The sequence below is a fragment of the Oncorhynchus mykiss genome, chromosome 6 (assembly GCF_013265735.2).
Source record: "Oncorhynchus mykiss isolate Arlee chromosome 6, USDA_OmykA_1.1, whole genome shotgun sequence".
NCBI lineage: Eukaryota > Metazoa > Chordata > Actinopteri > Salmoniformes > Salmonidae > Oncorhynchus > Oncorhynchus mykiss.
The window spans coordinates 41,170,137-41,193,437 of record NC_048570.1 but is presented as its reverse complement, the minus strand read 5'-3'; the positions used below and the strand labels follow the sequence as shown (position 1 = coordinate 41,193,437).

Sequence of the window (23,301 nt, the reverse complement as noted above, 5' to 3'; positions counted from 1 at the left end):
TATGTTATAATTTCAAAATACAAAAATGTAGCTACTGTATAGGTTGTTGAAACATTTAAACTTAAAACATGTTTTTCATTTTCTTGCACTGGATGGATCAACAGTGCTATTGAATTGCTGTATGGTGAACTCAAAATGTAGCTATTGTGCTTGAGAGCCAACCTAGGCTACTGCTCAAATGTTGCTCTAATAGGCCTAAATGTTTCTATGCTGAATTGTGTTTTGCTTTTTGTTTATTAATTGTCAAGCTTTAAAAACCAAAGTCAGACTGCAACATTTTAGTAGCCTAGCTAGGACTGTGGCTTGCGTCTGTACACTTTCACTCTGCTGCGCGCTGTAAATGGGACACACAAAAGTAACACAATTTAAGTTAAATTCGCCAATGCCATCACATCAGGCTGTAATTTCCTAAAGTAGATGATTCAACTGTCGACTAATTTATACTCGCTTGTGTGTCCTATTCGGCCCACAGACCTTGTTTGACACATGTGTGCTAGCCTATTAGCCACGTTATGACGGACTTGTGATCATTACCCTTGCTAGTTTGATTGTATTGACATTCCCAGCCTTAGTTATAAGTCGTCCGTTTTTGTTCAAAATATTGAGTCATTGAAACTGAAACGGTGCATCCCGAATGGGTTGTGACAGCAAACAATGTACCAGGCGAGCTGGGATTTACAGACAATGTACACTGGCGGGGAAGGCAGAAGGACGGATACACCCTGCAGCTAGGGAGTCCTTGATGTAGGTCTCCGGACCTGACCAAGAGTACAGTCGGTGCGGTGGGAGTAAAGTGGCCCAACTTCCAAGCCCACAGGAAGACATCCTAGGGCAGGCTGAGCTGACTTCAGGCAATGGGAGTGGCAGAACGGGCTCCAGCCCATGATGGCACCAGCAGTCCAGTCTATGAGGAATTGTGTCGCCAAGAGAATCCTAATACCACAGGATCCGGAGGAGACTTAATTAGTATGAATTGATCGCCTTGCTCTGATTCTCTGACACTCATAGGTTGATTGGAGTGGTATTGTGAGTGACCCGGCATATAGAGCGCCCGTCCAGCGCTCTAACGTCAATTGGGAATGGAAAGGGGCTGAGTTGGGATGCCCAGCTCGGACACCAGGGGAGCGTCCATAAAACTCTTATCGGCCCCAGAGTCAATGAGTACCCGGAGAGATTTCAACTAGTTCCCCCACAGCAGGATGGCATGGAAAGGGGTGCGAGTAAGGAGAGAGGAAAAGTTATCCATGTGGAACACCAGAGTACTCGCCCCTACCGGTGAGCCTGGTCTTTTAGTGGACAGGAAGACACAAAATGACCAGTAGTCCCTCAATACAGGCAACTTTTCATGAGGAGCCGGTGTAGATGTTAGGCTGGGGACAGCCTAGCTCTGCCTAGTTGCATCGGCTTGGGAAGAGGTGAATCGGCAGACTTTCGGCCACACAGACGTCGGGGACTTCCGGGATGCCTCAGAGGCGAGGTGGAATCCTTGGGCGGGAGAGTGAAATTGGACCTCCTTCCTACATTCCCATAGCCGCCTATCAATCCGGATGGTCGAAGGCAATGAGCGAGTCGAGATCCGTCGGTAGTTCCCGGCCTGCTAGCTCATTAATCACTTCCTCTGATAATCCATGCAGGAACGTGTCGAATAACAATTCCGGGTTCCAGCAACTCTCAGCTGCCAATGAGCAGAAATCCACTGCATAGTCTGCCACACTGCGGGAGTCTTGCCGAAGCTGGAGTAACTTCCGGGCAGCCTCTCTCCCGGACCATGGAGAATTGAAAACCTTCTTCACCTCCGCCACAAACTCCTCCAGACTGACGCATAAGACCGACTGTTGTTCCCACACGACCGTAGCCCAGGTGAGAGCCCTCCAGGACATCAGCGTGATGAGATACACTATCTTCGAGCGGTTTGAGGGGGAGGAGGAGGGCTGCAGCTCAATGATGAGAGAACACTGCGTGGGAAATGCCCTACAGGTTCCTGACTATCCAGCAAAGCGTTTCGGGGGAGGTAAGCAGGGTTCCCGGGAAACCGGGGTGGCTGGGGAGGCGGCGCTGCTAACAGCCGGTTTACTGAGGGGCTGGGAGGTTACCGTCATAGTAGGCTGCCTGACAGATAACCCGCGGAATTGCTCCAGCAATGTGTTCAACGAGCGGTCATGGCGTTCAGCAAGGTCTGGAACCCTTCTATAAGAACAGGAAGCAACTCCTCGTGCCTTCCAATGGTGGCTCCTTGGGAGGAGACGGCGTTGCGAAGCTGGTCCGAGTCTGCTGGGTCCATATTGGCCAGTTCGTACTGTCAAGGCGCAGGAGAAGACCCAGATGCAGACAGTTTCAAAGTAACAGAAGTTTGTTACAAAAACAGTGGGGTAGGCAAACGACAGGTCAAGGGGCAGGCATAGGTCCATAATCCAGAGCAGAGTCCGAATGGTACAGAAAAACAGGAACTAGAGAAAGACAGGAGCAAGGGTAAAATGCTGGTAGGCTTGACGCCACAAAACGAACTGGCCAACTCGGAATTGTAAGTTGGGAACTCGGGCCTCATTCTAGAGCTACGACCTGAAGATCACTGACGTCATCATGATTCAACCTTGTTTTTTTCAGAGTTCCCAGTTGTCTTGAAAACACCATAAACACAGAGAATAACAGACTTTGATTACAAAGTTTGAGGACAAAATTTGCCCACGAAGGACTGCCTCGCCACCTACCTGTTGAAGTGAGCACAGTACAACAAGGTAAGTCCAAAATATCTTGTATGCTGCTGCATAAGGATGTAATATGCCAGGGAGATATGTATACTGTAGCTAAGTGTATGTTGTGTAGTAAGCTGTTAGTAAGCTGTTAGTAGCCCATGTGCCTCACCCTAGTCATTTGGTCTATCTTCCCCTCTTAATTTTGCCAACTGTTCTGACTTGGTGGTGCACATGTAGCCTATAACCTGTTTTAAAGAAATGTAATGATTGAATATTGTAAGAGCTTTCATTGTCTGCTTATATAACCCCTTCATTTATCCTATGGTTCTGACTTGGTGTACAGGGAGAACATTGTAAGAACGGTCCATGTTCGGAATTCTGTTGTTGTACATTTCAAAAGTGCTGTACAAATAGTTATATTGACTACGTCCGTCCTCGCTCGCTCATTAATGTCTTAATCGAAATTACGGATTGCCTCTTATAAACTTGTCGTCCCCTTATGCCATAGTTTGTACATCTGAATTGTCAGTAGAAACCACATTTGTTTAAGCAAGTCAGCCATATCAGCTATGTTTATTTTAAAGGCAGTAAATTAGGCTGAATTTACATAGTTAGTTTCGTTTCTATTAAAACCACCAAACTTTGGGAAACTGCCACGCAACTCACATTTATTTGCATTGTACAAACCAAGCTACAGCTACAATAAAAGGAGGTAGCCAGATTTCAGACTCAACAAACACTGCAGTTAGCTAGCTACGCTATATTTCCTCGAAGAACAGCCATGAGAAACCATAGCCTAAAAAAACAAATCATTTTGTTAAGTAATCTAGGTATGAACCGCATACAGGAAATGGTTGAACCCCAAACACACATAGAAACAGAACCTCAGTTGTGCATGCTCACTTCAAGTTACCAGACTCGACCGAATACATTACTGTTTCAAACATGTGTAGAATAAATTCCAGCTCCTGCATAAGCTCTTTCTCCTGCTGTCTTGTCATTCTTATAATCCAAAATGTGTGCTGACTGATCAACAGTGTCAAGTTACTTTTCAGTGTGTTCACAGAAAATTTGAAGTTGCCATGCAAAAGTGAAAAAATTGTCAGGGAAGAGGCTGCACATTGTGAACCAGGGTAAAACAAAGTTCTCCACATTCCTTGCGCATTGCGCCAACCTGCTCTTATAGACATACTAAAATAAAATCCGGGACACTGAAATTAGTATGATATGTTACGTTTATTAGTATGATATGTTACGTTTAGTTTGGTTACAAAAGACAGTAAATCTCTATTTTTGATGTAAATGGCACGTTATAGAAGGGTCCAGACACTTTGTATGTGATTTGGCTTCTTCTTGATAAACTTACCCCGGCTGCGATTCACTTCCTCATTGCTTGTTGTGTAGTATCAGGGCGTAACCTAGACTTCACTATAAAGAGAGCATGTCCATTACTAAAAGGATGTGTTTAGGTGTTTTTGGAGTTTAATCATGTCTTTTGCATGCCCTGATGCTATACAGAGAGCAATGAGAAAGTGAATCGAAGCTGGGGTAAGTTTATCAAGCCAAATCACAGAAAAAGTGTCTGGAACCGACTATAACATTTCATTTACATAAAACATTTAAAATCAAATCAAATCAAATTTTATTTTGTCACATACACATGGTTAGCAGATGTTAATGCGAGTGTAGCGAAATGCTTGTGCTTCTAGTTCCGACAATGCAGTAATAACCAACAAGTAATCTTAGCTAACAATTCCAAAACTACTACCTTATAGACACAAGTGTAAGGGGATAAAGAATATGTACATAAAGATATATGAATGAGTGATGGTACAGAGCGGCATAGGCAAGATACAGTAGATGGTATTGAGTGCAGTATATACATATGAGATGAGTATGTAAACAAAGTGGCATAGTTAAAGTGGCTAGTGATACATGTATTACATAAAGATGCAGTAGATGATATAGAGTACAGTATATACATATACATATGAGATGAATAATGTAGGATATGTAACATTATATTAGGTAGCATTGTTTAAAGTGGCTAGTGATATATTTTACATAATTTCCCATCAATTCCCATTATTAAAGTGGCTGGAGTTGAGTCAGTGTGTTGGCAGCAGCCACTCAATGTTAGTGGTGGCTGTTTAACAGTCTGATGGCCTTGAGATAGAAGCTGTTTTTCAGTCTCTCGGTCCCAGCTTTGATGCACCTGTACTGACCTCGCCTTCTGGATGATAGCGGGGTGAACAGGCAGTGGCTCGGGTGGTTGTTGTCCTTGATGATCTTTATGGCCTTCCTGTGACATCAGGTGGTGTAGGTGTCCTGGAGGGCAGGTAGTTTGTCCCCGGTGATGCGTTGTGCAGACCTCACTACCCTCTAGAGAGTCTTACGGTTGTGGGCGGAGCAGTTGCCGTACCAGGCGGTGATACAGCCCGACAGGATGCTCTCGATTGTGCATCTGTAGAAGTTTGTGAGTGCTTTAGGTGACAAGCCGAATTTCTTCAGCCTCCTGAGGTTGAAGAGGCGCTGCTGCACCTTCTTCACGATGCTGTCTGTGTGGGTGGACCAATACAGTTTGTCTGTGATGTGTACGCCGAGGAACTTAAAACTTACTACCCTCTCCACTACTGTTCCATCGATGTGGATAGGGGGGTGTTCCCTCTGCTGGGGGGAACACCCGCCCTCCCTCTGCTGATTGACTTCAGAAATTCAGGAAAATTCTCCTTTCATGCAAAAATGAGGTTGGTTAGTCGTATAAGCAAATGTCTAGCAACCCAAAAATTGAGTGTTCAAATCTCATGGACAACTAGCATTTTGTCCAATTACCAGCTTTGCATCTACTTACTACTTTTTAGCTACTTTGCAACTACTTAGCATGTTAGCTAACCCTTCCCCTAACGCTAACCTTGAACATAACTCCTAACCTTAACCCTTTCACCTCACTCCTAACCGTAACCCCTAGCCTAGCTAACATTAGCATTAGTTACAACAAATTGGAATTGGCAACATATCCTACGTATTGCGTTCATAACATAGTTTACAATTGAAATTCATAACATATCATAGAACTGCAATTCGTAACATACCATATGAATTGTAACTCATAACATATTACCTGAAATGGATGGACATCCACAAATTAATATTTACACATAAAAATATCCATACAGAATAATACGAAATGCTATGAGATCAGGTTGCCGCCTGTAGTAGCACACAGTCAAAAGAAAAGGAAATGTGTTTTAATGTGATTAAATGAGTCAACAAATCGACTGTTTTAGAGTATTGTATTTTAACCAAGCAATATAAATAAACGTGAAATCACTATTGAGTAAATGAACAAAATCATTTTGGAAGGAAGGATTCAAGAAATTTAAATGGTCTGTCAAAGTCGATGGGTAATTCTCAAAATGCATACAACTAAAATTGGAGCACGGGAGGATCGGAGTACGATTCCAAATGAAAGCATGCAAAATGGAGCATGGAGGGCACTTCTCAAAATGCAAACTCCGTTTGTACATATTTTGAAGCATGCATTGATGCAAGCTTCAATGGAAAGTATACAAAGAAATATGACGCAACCACGTAAAAAAATGTCATAACATTTCTTTAAATCAATGGCGGCCGTTATTTGAGCTGAATCAAGAGAAAGTACACTCCGACTTCAGAATGAAATGTTTTATATTCACATCTCATATGTTGCCCAACTACAATATTTGATAGGTTAATACATAAAGTCCCCTGATACCAGTATAAAACATTTATGGAAGTACAGTATATATGGAGACTGTCACTACACAAAGGTTAGATACGTGTAAAAAATAATGTTCCCTGACACTTCCTTTAAAAAAACATTTAAAATGCATTTTGAGAATTACCCCAAGAGCACAGGTCTTGCTAGAACAAAAGAGGGATCAGCTCTCAGACTCAAGGAAGAGGTCGTTGCCCTCACCTGTGAGTTGCACGCTATCCCTACGGCAGGATTTACTACATTCAATGAATAATGAGGAACAAATAAATACCATCAGAGGATACCTTACAGCAATGAACATGTTGTGAAAAGCAACCCGTCAATACTTAAGATTGTAACACAGAAACGTTGATATTTTTTGGTACAGTTGTGTCATGCATTTATTTTCACATGGCAATGGCTAAATACATTCTGGTGTGTGGAATATAGGAGGTGGTTGCTGTGTGGGTGGGAGATTCTGCCTGTCACTTGTTCTCAACAGGCACCCAGTCTCCGAAGGGGGGACTTGAAGAAGGAGACTGCAAAGTCCAGGCACTGCTGTTCGCTTTGTTCAGAGGTTTTGCAGTGCTAATGTTTTTAGTCAATCTGTGTCTCTCACATATTATGTGCCCAGTAGGATAGCGCAAGACAGCTTTCTTAGCAGATAATGATAACCGTAGCTGTAGATGGCGTAATGACAACAGTAGCTGTAGATGAGGTAATGAAAAGAATGGTTGGCAATGGAGGACATCAGGTGGATCTGGGTGTTGGCCAAAACCCCTAGCTCTTGGAGAACAGGAGCAGAGTTGAAGGGGACATGGTAGGAGACCGACGTAAACAAGCAAACACACAGGTTACACTTTACTGTGAGAAAATTTGACGGATTAACACAGAGATATGTACTTTTCAAACATGTAGCCTACCTCAAGCTAGTCCTCCTCCGATTCAGAGCACAGAGAATCAGACTAATCCGAACTCACTGGTTCTGGTAGACGGGATACCTCCTGGGGGGCTCGGACAGTCGATGGTCCTAAAGTCATTTGGAGAGGTAAATTGAAGAGGTACATTTTTGTAAGCTTAGTATGACAACCATTTCTTGCTTTCTCAAATGTCAACCAAAGCGTTAACGTACTTTGTAAATTGGGCTTCACTGAAGTGTAGGGCGTCAATGCTTCCAGTGGTAGACCGTCCAACCGCAGAAGATAGTTGGCTTCCGAGGTAACCCTAGGAAGACCATGAGAACAATGTCAGTGTTAGGGAAACTGAAACTAGGTTCAGGTTATTTTGTGTGCAAATGCAAATAGTTATTATCTGAATTTTTTCTATTCACTTTAACAGATCGTGACCACAGCTAGGAGCAGCGAGATTTCCAAGGTCTCTGCCTTCCTTTCGTTCTTCTTCCAAACCAAGTAATTTGCCCTGGATGTCGTAGCACTTGGTCCCCTTCTTGACTCTGCTCCGGTAGCGCTCCTTCTGTTTCTCCTGCGCCTTGTCCATGTTCAGTCTCACCTTGTTGGATGACAGGAACACATGCAATTATGTTTCACATTACAAATACATTTCTTATATAGCTCTTGGAGGTCCAGAAAACAAACAACGGACAATAATTTTTACATGGTCAAAGACCTCCACATCCTTCTCAGTCCGTGCCTGAAGGTAATTCTCGAAGGCGTCCTGATCTGGTTTCGACAACTTCCACCACATCAGGTGGCGTTTCAGTGATCTGAAAGATCGTTAAGCAAAAATAGCAATAGGCAAACAACACTAAGTCAATCACAAGTGCCTGGTTGGTCCATTCACCAAACCTGGAGGAGGGGGGTAGGAAAGTGATATCTATTGACAATGTAAGATATTGAAATATGTCTGATTATCTACCATGGAAAAACAAAAACAGATTGTAACAAAATAAACAAAACAAACCATTGGTGACAGAATATAACCTATAACATCTGTACCTGACCTCGGTCACTCAAGATGACCTCAGGAGAAAAGTGGGTGTTGAAGATGCCCACTATATCCTTGGAGATGGTCTCACTAGTTTTGTATCATAAAAAAACAAAAATCTAATTTTGGTTCCAAGCACCCTTTTTAATGGGTTGCAGATGGGTATTTAGAGTTAAGCACGTTCTCTTCCTTTACTGAACTTAATGGGTATTGCCTCCACCCACTTGGTAAAGTGATCGGTCCCCTTCAGACACCAGCTGTTGCCTTTCCTGGATTTCGTGAAGGAGCCGATGAGGTCCATCCCTGACATTTAAAACAATAGAGAGAAGATTACTTTATTCTTACCCGTACAGTGCCTTGCGAAAGTATTCGGCCCCCTTGAACTTTGCGACCTTTTGCCACATTTCAGGCTTCAAACATAAAGATATAAAACTGTATTTTTTTGTGAAGAATCAACAACAAGTGGGACACAATCATGAAGTGGAACGACATTTATTGGATATTTCAAACTTTTTTAACAAATCAAAAACTGAAAAATTGGGCGTGCAAAATTATTCAGCCCCTTTACTTTCAGTGCAGCAGTTCAGTGAGGATCTCTGAATGATCCAATGTTGACCTAAATGACTAATGATGATAAATACAATCCACCTGTGTGTAATCAAGTCTCCGTATAAATGCACCTGCACTGTGATAGTCTCAGAGGTCCGTTAAAAGCGCAGAGAGCATCATGAAGAACAAGGAACACACCAGGCAGGTCCGAGATACTGTTGTGAAGAAGTTTAAAGCCGGATTTGGATACAAAAAGATTTCCCAAGCTTTAAACATCCCAAGGAGCACTGTGCAAGCGATAATATTGAAATGGAAGGAGTATCAGACCACTGCAAATCTACCAAGACCTGGCCGTCCCTCTAAACTTTCAGCTCATACAAGGAGAAGACTGATCAGAGATGCAGCCAAGAGGCCCATGATCACTCTGGATGAACTGCAGAGATCTACAGCTGAGGTGGGAGACTCTGTCCATAGGACAACAATCAGTTGTATATTGCACAAATCTGGCCTTTATGGAAGAGTGGCAAGAAGAAAGCTATTTCTTAAAGATATCCATAAAAAGTGTCGTTTAAAGTTTGCCACAAGCCACCTGGGAGACACACCAAACATGTGGAAGAAGGTGCTCTGGTCAGATGAAACCAAAATTTAACTTTTTGGCAACAATGCAAAACGTTATGTTTGGCGTAAAAGCAACACAGCTGAACACACCATCCCCACTGTCAAACATGGTGGTGGCAGCATCATGGTTTGGGCCTGCTTTTCTTCAGCAGGGACAGGGAAGATGGTTAAAATTGATGGGAAGATGGATGGAGCCAAATACAGGACCATTCTGGAAGAAAACCTGATGGAGTCTGCAAAAGACCTGAGACTGGGACGGAGATTTGTCTTCCAACAAGACAATGATCCAAAACATAAAGCAAAATCTACAATGGAATGGTTCAAAAATAAACATATCCAGGTGTTAGAATGGCCAATTCAAAGTCCAGACCTGAATCCAATCGAGAATCTGTGGAAAGAACTGAAAACTGCTGTTCACAAATGCTCTCCATCCAACCTCACTGAGCTCGAGCTGTTTTGCAAGGAGGAATGGGAAAAAAATTTGGTCTCTCGATGTGAAAAACTGATAGAGACATACCCCAAGCGACTTACAGCTGTAATCGCAGCAAAAGGTGGCGCTACAAAGTATTAACTTAAGGGGGCTGAATAATTTTGCACGCCCAATTTTTCAGTTTTTGATTTGTTAAAAAAGTTTGAAATATCCAATAAATGTCGTTCCACTTCATGATTGTGTCCCACTTGTTGTTGATTCTTCACAAAAAAATACAGTTTTATATCTTTATGTTTGAAGCCTGAAATGTGGCAAAAGGTCGCAAAGTTCAAGGGGGCCGAATACTTTCGCAAGGCACTGTATGTATCAGTGTCATACAGTATGCAGATTTTCATATTTGTAAGGATACTGACACACACACACACTGTGGTCAAATAAAGCAACCATTATAAAACATCTTATCGGGGAAAAATTTGAATTGGGACACTTACCGATCATGTGCCATGGTAAAACAACTTTGATGTGCTTTAACTCCGGCGCCACAGTCTTCGCCCACTCAAACTTCTGGAAGGTTGGACAGGTTGGACCTTTAAGCAAAAAGTGACAAATTGAAACATTGCGTGCTCTCTGATATGACATTCATTGTAATCATAATAATTTCCACATATAATAGAATGTGATTGATAAACAAAAGGTTATTTCACTTGCCCAGCTGTCCACCTCCTTGACAATTCCCTGTCAGAAGAAGCGTAGGTTGATTTTGGCAATCAGGCGCTTCACTCTGAATTGGCCAGCAAGCATCACAGTCAGCACGGCCTCCTTCTCCTCCTTAACAAAAATCACCCTCCTGTGTGGCTGGCCATCCTTCCCCCGTAGGTAGATATGATTACCTAACAAGTTGGAAGAGATGCTGAAATACTCAAGTCTAAGTACATTTACACTGCTGTCTTTCCCTCTCTGTTTCTCTCTCCCTGCATGTCTTCCACCTCTCTCTTTCATCCTTTCTCAATTCCCCCCCCCCCCTCTCTCTGTGGCTATCTAGTGAGGACACCTAGTTAAGGGCATTTGGAATTATCGTAATTGCTTACACATATCCATTTGATTGATCAGGTTTAACTTATAGCTAGACACCTCAACATATAACTATGTCAGAGCAGGCTGCTGAGGGAAGGACGACTCATAATGGCTGGAATGGAGTCAATTGAATGGTATCAACGTGTTTGATAGATTCCATTTACTCCATTCCAGACATTATCAGCCATCCTCCCCTCAGCAGCCTCCACTGAACATTTGGTATAGCTAGCAACTAGCTAACGTTAGATGGAAAATGGTTGTACATAGCTAAAGCCGTCCAGTTATCTAATAAAACTGCTTAACGTTACCCCGAATTGTGCTTTTCTCTGAATGTTGAGCCTCTTATCGAGATCAGTGGTGTCTTCAGAACACTTCGCCTGGTTGGAAAGGTAAAATATCTCCTCGAGGGATGCCATTGAAGTGCAAGCAGAAAGCTGCAATAACCGTTACAGTAGCCTGTTAGCAGAGGGAGACACTATTTGGCCAGTGGACACTATTTGGCATGACAGGCCCCTAGAAATGAGTGTGGGAAACCCTTCCCTACAATACTGCCCAGGCACACAGTGATTTATGGCAAAGTGGCGGATTGTGGGCATGCGCCTGTCACAGAGAAACGCAAACACCAGCTGGTTGACAGAGCGCCGGGCCATCTCTATGCACTTGATGTCCTTCTCCCACCGGAACATTCAACTCCTCCACTGTGTGACGTCAGAGTAGACCACCATTGTCCCAAGGGAACATTCGGATGGACTACCTCCAAAATCAGCTGGCATCTGACGCACCAGGGCTGTCCCCTTTGTGTGCCCCAAGTCGTTTCCACCGAGGTGGATGACTATGATAAAGTACATTCACACCTCGGTGAGAGAGAACATTTCAGAACCCTTCCATTGCGGACAGCTCATCCATATTTTGCACTCCTGCAGTCCTCTAGCCAGCCACATTGTGTAATCGCATAGTAAATATTTGCTTCTGTCTGTTTCTTTGCCCTTGACAATTTGATTACGAGCTGGGATCTTATCAATACACTAAATTAAAAAACGCACAACATGGTGAAGGTTCATAAGGAGAGCACGTGCTAAGGTGTGTGTTATATAATAATGTTGCATAATCACCTTCCAGTGTAAAAAAAAAAACAACAGGAAATTAAAAACAAAAAAATGTTAAGTGAGAATAGGCATTGGTCTGAAGGTGAAAAAGGAAATTCACATGACCACCACAATGCCTATTCCATCCATGCTCTACCAGCACTCCGCTTTGACCTACAGTAGCTATGTCAGTATTATACTTTAAACTGTGTGTAAGCAGGTTGCTTAGGATTCAAACCTCAAATAGCCTAATTCATACTCGTCACAGGCATAATGGACTTCATTGTCGTGCCATTCAAATTATGTATACATCTCTCATTTGGCTGTATGTATTTTTAGTTCTAGGCCTATTGTAAATGGGTATTATTGTTGCGTCGCCATCTTGACTGCAAAAGTACAAGTACAAACCTTACTTTAAGCTACATATATTGACAGAGGTAACGGACTGTCCATTGACCAGCACAGCAACTGATAACACTGGACCATGTTCGAAACAAGTGGTTCTGAGCTTCAATCAATAGGACACAGGTAAGCTAACCATTACAGAATCAGGAATGCAGACAGGATCTGGGCTACTGTGTCCAACACACCACCTCTTGTTATGTTGGGCACCTACTTAACAAAAAAGGATATGTTTTTGTAAAATAAAAAGGTTTAAAGGAAATACAGGCATGCACCACATTACTACAAGACAAAACAGCTCAATCAAGCCTGGTGGTCTTATAAGTATAAAAAGCAAAGTGTGTATTAATAGATGTTTTTTTTTTTAAAGCATGAAAAGGTAGCGTAATGGGATAATATCTTACTGTGGTGTGTGAAGAATCCAATACTGTAACTTATATGCGGTACAAATCACATTATTGTGGAAGCACCTCCTCTATCAGGAATCAAGGTAAGACCCAAGTGCAGACTGAAGTAACAATGTTTGTGACCATAGGGGCAAGAAAACAACAAGTCAGGGCAGGGGTCGACAATCCAGAGAAGTGGCCAAGGTACAGGACAGCCGGCAGTCTCAGGGTCAGGTCAGGCAGAGGTTGGTAATCCAGAGGTGGAGCAAAGTTACAGGACGGCAGGCAGGCTCAGAGACAGGCAGTGGTCAGGCGGGCGGGCACAGGGTCAGGACAGGCAAAGGTCAACAACCAGGAGGACGAGGAAAAAGCTAGACTAGGTACAAACAGGAGCTGAGCCAAACCGCTGACAGGCTTGAACAAACAAGACAAACTGGAAACAGACAGACAGAAAACACAGGTATAAATACACAGGGGATAATGGGGAAGATGATCACAAGGACAGGTGAAACAGATCAGGGCGTGACACCTCTAAGAGTATGAATTAGGCTGTTTGAGAAGGTTTGAATCCTAAGCAACCTGCCTACACATAGTTTGAAGTACAAATCCAACATAGCTACTGTAGTAGGTGAAAGCTGTGTGCTGGAAAACCTTGTTAGAGCATGGATGGAATAGGCATTGTGGTGCTCATGTGAATTTCCGAACTTCAGACCAATGCCTATTCTCACTTAAAACATAGTGTTTTGTTTTTAATGGTCTATGGCGCCTGCCGGTGTTCTGTTCTACCTGATAATTAATTACACCCACCAGGTGACCCAGATCTAAATCAATCCCTGATTAGGGGGGAACAATGAAAAATGCAGTGGAACTGGCTTTGAGGTCTAGAGTTGAGTATGAGGGGTCTATGTGTTCTGGGGGATTATAGCTATCCACCGGTTTATTCACCTTTCACTGTAAGAGAAGATCTGTGGAACCCCCCCCCCCCCAAGCAGAAAGAGACACAACCATAAATAAGCAACAAATTAAAGAAGGGAAAAATCAATGCAGGGACATTAGACCTTTCATTAGGAGCCTTAAGGGGCCGTCCTCCCTCTAAATGTGCTGAGAAATTTGGCGCTGTGCTGATTCATGGAGTGCTGTGCTGTAGCAGCGTGTGTGTGTGCGTGGGTGCGTGTGTCTGTTGTGTGTGTGTGTGTGTGTGTGTGTGTGTGTGTGTGTGTGTGTGTGTGTGTAAGAGACTCATAAACCCCAGCGTCCCAAATAACACACACTGCTGAACTGAGGACTGAGTCATTATTTCAGACACCAGGTTTAAGTGCCAGATACGACCAGCATTTTTAAAGGGTTTAATCGCCCCAAAAGGCTGGCTCATTTTATTACAGATAAAGTCACTTAATTGTATTCAGGTTTTTTTCCATAAGAAATTAGTGCCCATTGTATTGTTTTAGACTATAAGAGTATTGTTGATATGTTTGCATTATCCGGTGAGTAAAGTAAATGTTTAAAGTCATAGCTGGTAACATATGAACTACTAAAAAAACCTGTTGCCAAACATACAGTATACCAAACCCTGACAGCAAAATTTGCAGAATGTTGATATGCAAGGTCTGCCTCCCCCAAAAATGTTCACTAGGGCTTTGGCTGGATATTTCTTCCTGTATATCATTAAACGTACAAACAGAAGTAAAGAACTAAAACCCAGCAAGGTAATACAGTCCTGAGGGACTTACGGTGCAGAAACACACACACACACACCACACACACACACACACAAACACACACACACACACACACACATAATTGTGTTTGTTTACCATTTGGTAGCATGGGCGAGGAGTGAAGCAGCTGATAACAGTTCACACCTGCTCCCCCCCAGGGCCTGAGAAATTGACATTTAAACATAGAGTTTAGCACCACATTCCACCTTGCTTAAATTACAAACATATTAAATCAGTCATTAATTAAGAGAAATAAATAGCCTGGCCAGCAGGTGTTTTCTCCTAGCACGCTGCAATAGAGACTACTGGGTGTAACCTTGTATAACAGTTTTATGTTAATGGGCTAGCCTTAAAGACAAGATAATTGTTGCTTTTTCCCCTATTGTCTTCAGGGTGGTTGTTTTTTAATTTGTTCTGTTTGCTGTTTCTCGCTGAATAAGTGTGCTCTATAACTTCTGGTACAATAGCATCAATCTACAGTGAAAGATATAGGAAGCTCTGTCAGACCATTTATTTTCATTTCTATTCATAGGTTATCCGATTGTTACTGTAACATGCATTTGTAATAGGCTTTTTCTCTATAACAGAAATGTCCCCATTGCAAAACATTCTTTATGAATGGGACTTTATTTATTGGACAATAAGGCTTGCCTGATAAGGGTTAATTTATAGGTCATCAAAAAGAAAAGAGGACCAAGGCACTCGTCATATAATTCATAAAAATGGCTTCATTTGTCTGGCTTGTTCGACGGAACAAATATTTAAAAACTCAGACTGGTTGCAATGGCCTTCGTCAAGGAGCACAAAGATACGATAATACAATGTATACATATTTTTTTTTTTTAACAAAGCATTTTCCAATCAACCCTGATTGAAGAGGGAGTAGTTACAGAATGGTTATTTATATGAGTGCATTGGTCCTCCTTCGTTTTCGACGACCAACCAAACAATTGAGTACCCTAGCAGCTCTTCCCTTCCTTCTTTTTTTTCGACCGGTAATTTATAGGGTTTGATTTCAAAGTCACACCCAAAATGTCTGTCTTTAGATATGGAACATTGGCGGTGCTTTCCATTCTGTCAAGGGCATTATGGGAAGGATGCATTCACACAGGCAGAACATTCACTTTGAAATGAGTTATAACCTGCAAAACGCCATGAATCACTTCTTAACTTGGCCCGTTCACTTATCTCATCTCTCTCTCTTTCTCCCTCTCTGTGTGCCACTCTGTCCTTCTATTCCTCACCCGTACACACACACACGAGCGCACACACACACACACACACACACACACACACACACACACACACACACACACACACACACACACACACACTAACACACACACACACACACACACACTCTCTCGCTCTCTTAAGCATCTCTATCCAAAAACAAACTATCCTAAAGCAAGCCCACTCACTACTCAACCTGTCATAATTAACTTAATCTATGAGTTCTATAATTGCCATGAGGTTGTTTCATTGTTTTCATGCCGTGGCAAAAATATGGGGAGAAAGTATATTTCTGAGAAACAGGGAGATTGTGTATAACGTATCTGCATGGTCACATATCTGAAAAATTGAATAAGTTGTTAGGAGAATTGGCAACCAGTCTTTGAGAAGAGAGCGACTCTTTATTTCCCCCTTCCTATAGACATTATATACCTCTGCGTGTTGTGCGGGTTATTTAAAACTATTATTTTTAAAAGGGTTGCTGCAATTGCTATTTATGGACATGGAGGCTGTAATTGCTTCCTTCAGCTTTCATCATGACTGTAATCACCACTCCTCAACCATTCATATCAGCCATGAATATAGATCAGACTCCTCAAGTACCGGCCTAATTGGAAAAGAGCATGACGTGGCCAAGACTGCGTGAGAGGGAAAAAGAGAAATGAAGCTATAGTAGATTTACCTGCGGTCCAGGGCCCTCCATTCCTTCGTTATTATTTCTCATACTACAATGAAATGCAAACCCATTTGGGTAGTTCAGTAAAAAAAATTATTAGTCTAACGTGGCTGTTTCATTACGTGGCGAGCACACAAAACAGACGGAGGTGAGACCGTTGTTTTCGTTGCTCTGTGATTGGCTGATCCAATGCCTTGATGACAGACTGACACAGTCATGGCCTGTAAGATGAAGGCTTTTTTCCCCCTGCATTTTATTGACCTTCCATTTTATTTCAAAAGTTGCTCAATATCGCTTGCAGGTTCATCTTCAATACATGTACGAGGTGTCATTCCATTCCATTTTGGTTATAATTATCCCAATATTGTATGTTCTCTTATGTCATTTCTCCTTGGTGTTGCTGATAGTTTTAGTGGTGCCTTTGGTATCTCTAATTGCCTATAATTACCACTAATCTTCTCTTTAAGCTTTGTGACTTGTGGATTAATGAATTGATGTGCTGCCATAAATATGTGACATGCATACTAATTGAAACATGCTGCAGGGATCCCCCTGTAATGACTATATTTTCAAACTAATCTATCGTAAAGTTTACATGAGTGATCCTCATGGCATCATCATGTCATTTTTTCAATAAATGCTGGCCTATTGTCAATGATAATGTATATCAATAATGCATCATAGATATTATTTTGATGATTTTTTTATGATATTGAGGTAGGCTGCTAATCTTTGTTTCTAATCTTTGTTTAAAGTCCTGGGCTGAGTGTCTTAGTCTCTAGTGAAGAATGAGCACACAGAGGATTAGTCAGGAACTCAGGCAGCCAAACTAAACCAGTCAAAAGCACAATTTATTAAGCTGTACAGACACAGTTTTACACGCAACGCCATTAATATCATGAACTGTGGCGACGTACATTTTGTTTTTTCCTGAAGAAAATTTCAGCAAACTTTTATTTGCCCTTTAACGAGGCAAGAAAACAACTGGGATTTTATTGCACCAACAGAATAAAGACTACTTTGGAAAACGTAGCCCTTCAGTTGGCCAGCAGGCGTTGGATATATGATCAAGTCGCTGACGGCAGACGTGATTATACAAAGGGGAAGTTAATTAATTAACATTCAGAGTAGAGTTTGACTCAGAGTGCTGGATGCCGTCGCAGACTGATGATTGAGTTATGACAGAGGCTCCACTTAACCTCTCCGCTGAGCTAGCAGTCATATCCCTAATTAATATACACACTTATTACTTGTAGTAGAAAGCCCTGCATTTCACTGTGTTTATTTATTCGAGTGGGCACTGAAAGACTGTTTTGTCGGTCTCCAAAGCCCCCGAAACCTGAAGCGAAAGCAAAGTTGTTGATACAGTCAATCATTCTGCTCCTACCCTTGCATATTTCTTTTGTCAAGTAATAGTCTCCAATCGATTGCCCACAAATGACTGCTAAATGAGGCTGTTATGCTAGTGTGAGAAGTACTGTAGGAACACTCAACATTTCATTTTAGAGGCAGAAATTCTAATTGGCATGAAATATTAGGTTTTACATTCAACTACAGACCTGGCAGAGTCGTTCCACTTGATGGCTTCTATGATGAACAGAACATTGATTGCCATTATTCTTCCCCCGGGACGCTAAAGCACCTCGGAGAACCACTTCACAGTTGAAGAAGAGGGACTTAAAAGAAATTGCAGCCACTAGCGTCAGCGTAATAGGCCTTTTACAAAAACCCAGGTCTGAAAAGTGGAGATTGCTGTCAATGAAAGATTGGGAATGGGGTTTGAAAGTGCTATGAGACTTATGATTGACTCAATTTAAGGTTGATACATTATCTGGCTCTTTTTCGTCTTTGAATATCATATGCTATTGTGGTAAATTATTGCATGTGAAATTACAAAAATACAACAGAAGTTGGGAGAGTAATTATATTGTACCTGTTGTCAATGCTTAGATTTGAAATCAGTGTTGTTATTATCTATTTCATTACCTTAGCTTAAAGTATACGGAAGATACCAAGCCTGTCATGCAATTTTATGAATTTTTGTTGAGTTAAATATATACTTAAAACACCCCACCAACCAGGCTCTATCTTTGAGCTCATCTAACCACTAATCAATCACTTGTCTAACTTCCGAGTGTTGTGTTCTTGCATGGAAACTTCAGGAAGAAGTCAGCAACTTTGATGGCTTGGCAGTAACACATTGAGCTGCAGAGTCTGGTCATGTCCTTATCCAAAACCATGAGGTCTGATCCCTCTTCCAGATGTAGAGCTGACTGGGAGACCCAACACCAGATAAGGGTCAAGCAGAGAATCTCATCGATCAACTTCAGGACCAGACTGACTGCCAGGTCAAAGTGTGTGTGTGTGTGTGTGTGTGTGTGCGCGCCAGCCTTTGAAACGAAACAGCTGAGGTCCCACCACTTCACCTCCACCCACGATATCATGGCTGCAAAATCTCAGCTCAAGCAGGTATATAATGTATAGGAAGGTCTGTTCCAGAAAATATTAATAAAATAATAAACAATTTAATCTTTATCCTAACAATTCCAAAATGTACAACTTTGAATGCATTTTCTCATTCAAACAGTCACATTCTTATTGTGACTAAATACAGTACATCCCGCTAGTATTTATTTTCAACGTCCGAAGTTTCCTGGCTAACCATAAAACACAATTAAAACAATCAAAATGGTCAGAGTGCACATTTCATTGCCCCTTCCATAAAGATAAACCATGTTCCGAGTAAGTTTGCTGTTTTCAATTAGTGCTTTTAGGGCCCTCTGCCCTGGTCCGTCTCATCCATCTATTGTATTCCATTAAGTCCCTTTATCTCCCCACGCTGGGCACAAAAAAGTTCAAAGCTTTTAGCATTTAGAGCATTATTAAATGTGTTCTACATGCCGTTTTACCAATGATCGCTCTAATGCATCCTTGACATCCATCAGCGCTGTATATAATTACAGTTCCTTTATATCAGTTGTACATTTAAGCTGCCCCTTTTTTTTGTATTTTACTCCTGTATTCAAGCACAGATATATTACGTCTGGTGTCTAACCGAAAACATGTTTCCCGAAGCGGTCAAGTAAAGTAGTATCAAATTAATTTGAAAAGTTATTCTTTCTCTGGGACTTTGCCCCGGTGGGATAGGAGAAGTATGTGACCCTACGTTGAATCAGCAGTCGGTTCTGGAGCGTGTTTTTCTAGTGTTCTCTTATCTGCTGGCCAGAATAAAAAATGTTTTTTTTTAAAATTGCGGGTTCTAAAATCCAAAGTAATATTGCGGCTGTCCTCTCAGATAGATATCAGTGGAAACATGTTTGTAGTTAAGTCTGAACAGGATGCGGTGGATTGAAGGCCATGCAAATACTAGAAGGAGCCATGATTTAAACAGTTATTCATTTTTTGAGGGAAGAATAACATGGAGAACCAAACATGTAGGCCCGTGTTCATTTAACCGTGGAAATATTGGAAGAGGATATCTGTAAGTAATGTATTAAGAGCCAATTTACTGGAGCTTATGAGATGTTATCCTCTATTCTTTTTGGATTTATTATTGATGAATAGGTTTAGGTCATGTGGAAACATTGAGTTGTGCGGATACATCTATGAGAAAGTTCATGGCATTATGAAACCTTGACAATGTAGAAGGTACCTACATGAATTCCTATGACTCGCATTTGAAAGAAAGTACGACTGGACATTTCTGTGTTCTCAGAATGTATACATGATACTGTAAAATAACTGTAGGCTAGAGGGCAAGGTCAGAGATAAAGGGAGTGAACAAGAGAGAGAATAAGAGACAAAGAAAGGGAGAGAGGGGTTGAGAGAGAGAGAGAGACAATGAATACTTTCTCCTACCTCTAGGGGGAGACATAATGTGGAAAACCTCACCCTGTCTCCTCCCTCCTCCTTCACAACACCCCAGTCGAAAAACAACCATTACTCAGTCTGCTCCCTGTTCAGATGTTTATGCCAACAGTGGTGTGAGTCTTAACTCAATCTCAGGTCTGTGGGAGAATGTGTGATCAGAGTGAGGGCTGAGCCACTGGCTGCCCCCATCACCTCAAACCAGAATGGATGATTAGGAACTGCAATAAAACAGTGACATATCACTGCTAGCAATGGCACAATGGAAAAGTATGGTAATGTCAATGAGGTGATGTTGACGTTCTGCTGTTGTGCTTTTTAGAGTTCTATTGCTTTGTTGTTTACCTCTGGAAGGTCTGTCGTTAGTTGCTAATATTTTCTCTCTGTGTGTGTGTAGAGGGGGAGGGAACTGTTGTGCTTGTACGGTATGTCCTCGTAAGCATACAGGTTACTTGGGTTCTCAAGTTCGTGTTATTTTGTATATTCGTGTGTGTTTCTTTCTGTATTTGTGTGTTCCGTGCATGTGTGTGTTGCCATCCTGGGAAAATAAATGACATCCACCCCACTCATATGTTTTTGATTTAAAAAATCTTCCTGGTCTCTCTCCACTCGTCCTCAGCCACTAACCAGCTCCAGGTTTAGCCTCAACTGCCTCCCATTTTAACATGCAGGCTCTAATCACAGCCAGCCACACGGGCTCTACACACACACACACTTACCACACACACACACACACACACACACACACTTACCACACACACACACACACACGCAAAAACACCACCCATACACACCACTGATATGGCTTCAATTGTCAATTTAAGTTGCAAAAATGATAATAGAATTCTACTGTGACCAATAAAATGTGTTGCCTATAGGGTAGTTTTTGAATGTATAATGCTTTATATTTTAGTAAAAGTTGCCTGCGTGAAGATGAATTATGCTGATAGTTTTTTTTGTGTGCATCACAAGGTGATTTACAAGACATGGCCCTGAGGTGGTAGAGAAAACATAGGTCTTACTTTATTCTCAGCTGTCACTGTGTGGAGAGAGGTTTGGAACGCTCTGGGTGGGTCCGGACTGGAAGGAAATGTACAGTATGTTTTCCATCTACAGCAGAGAGCTGTGTGTAAGACCTCTGAGTCACGCTATTTATGTGTGCACTACAAACCACTCATCATTTATTAGAAGCTGGCCAAATTAAAAACAAATGGCAGCGGTGATTAAGTCCATTGAATCAACACTGTATTTTTACTCTGTGAAAATGTCCAATGCCTGAACTTGAGGAGCTAATGTCCCTCTCTCTCTCTCCACTGACATTCTCACACGAAACCCACACACATTCACATAAACTGCATACGCACACACAGACACACACACACACACTTTCACACTCATCATATGCTGCTGCTACTCTGTTCTTCATTCTTACTCTTAATATGATCTATTATCTATGCCTACCCACAGGGCAAAAACTGGTTGAATCAACGTTGTTTCCCATGTCATTTAAACAAAAAAACTCAATGTGATGACGTTTAACCAACGTGGATAACAAATTGAATTTGCAACAAGTCATAAACTTAAGGGAATTTTGTATTTTTTTCACCCAACCTTTAAACTAAATCTAATGACATGGTGACATGTTTTGTTGATTTCATGTTGAATACATGAAATCTGCCAAATATAAATCAAAACTAGACGTTGAAATTACGTCTGTGCCCAGTGGGTAGTCACTTTACCCTGCCTTTATGTACATATCTACCTCAAATACCTCATACCGCTCAGCACTTTGATCTGGTACTGGTACTTCCTGTTTATAGCTTCATTCCTTTGTATTTAATTCCTCTTGCGTTACTATTTTCATTTGTATTAATTGTTTTTTTAAACTCTGCATCGTTGGGAAGGGCTCGTAAGCAACTATTTCACGGTAAAGTCTACACAACTTGTATTTAGAGCATGTGACAAATAAAATTTGATTTTGATTCAATTTGACCCCTCCCAACCCTGTTCATTAAAGATATTATGTTGGGAAGTATGCACTGTCAATTGTCTGATGCAGAGGCCCATCTACCTACTGTAGTTGGCAGATCTAGAGGCCAAGGTAAAAAAAAAGGAGCAGGCTGCAGGCAGGAGATCTTATCATCCCTGCAGTGGAGCACCTGGACCTCAGAGCCATTACCACCCACACACACCTATGCGTGCATTCACACACACACACACACACACACACACACACACACACACACACACACACACACGCACGCACGCACGCACGCACGCACGCACGCACGCACGCACACACACACTGCCATCCACCATCCACACACTGCTGCCAGAGTGACTGACAGGCCAATTCAGACCCATGGCCTTCGCTAACAAAGACTGAGTGAGTGACTGTGTGCGTGTGTGTGTGTGTGTGTGTGTGTGTGTGTGGATGGGTGCGTGCGTGCGTCCGTGCGTGCGCGCGCTTGTGTGTGTGTGTGTGTGTTCTTGAGAGAGCGAGGTACCGACAGAGAGAGAGATACTGTCCACAAACGTCCATTTTCTCTAAGTATGTTTTGCTTAAACTGGCAACATTCAATTTGGCAATGTTGTGTTTTGCAATCTTGCCAATGAAGCATAATTAAATTGAATTGAATACAGAGAGAGTGATCACAGGGAGAATGATATAAGTAGTTCTCACATATAGTGTGCACATCATTTCCAAGAGACAGGTCATTTCCTGCTCTTCATTTAACAGCTTCTCACAGCCAATCCCATGAGTCAAAGCTTAGCTCTCAGCACACAAATGGCCACCTCCAGTTTACAGCACTGTACTGTGGCAGCACAGCATTTCCAGCAGATGCCGAGAAAACAATCAAACTGTTTATTTTACAGACTGATACAAATC

The 23,301-nt window shown here is 42.0% G+C and overlaps 1 long non-coding RNA gene across 1 annotated transcript; it reads right to left on the bottom strand.

Annotated features, from left to right (window-relative positions):
• Positions 1–5,265: 5,265 nt before the first annotated feature.
• LOC110525969 lies at positions 5,266–10,590 on the bottom strand. The gene is made up of 4 exons (XR_002473854.2): positions 10,462–10,590; positions 7,760–8,676; positions 7,562–7,653; positions 5,266–7,459 (listed from the first exon to the last, which is right to left on the bottom strand). It is a non-coding gene; the product is annotated as an uncharacterized LOC110525969 (long non-coding RNA).
• Positions 10,591–23,301: the final 12,711 nt, after the last annotated feature.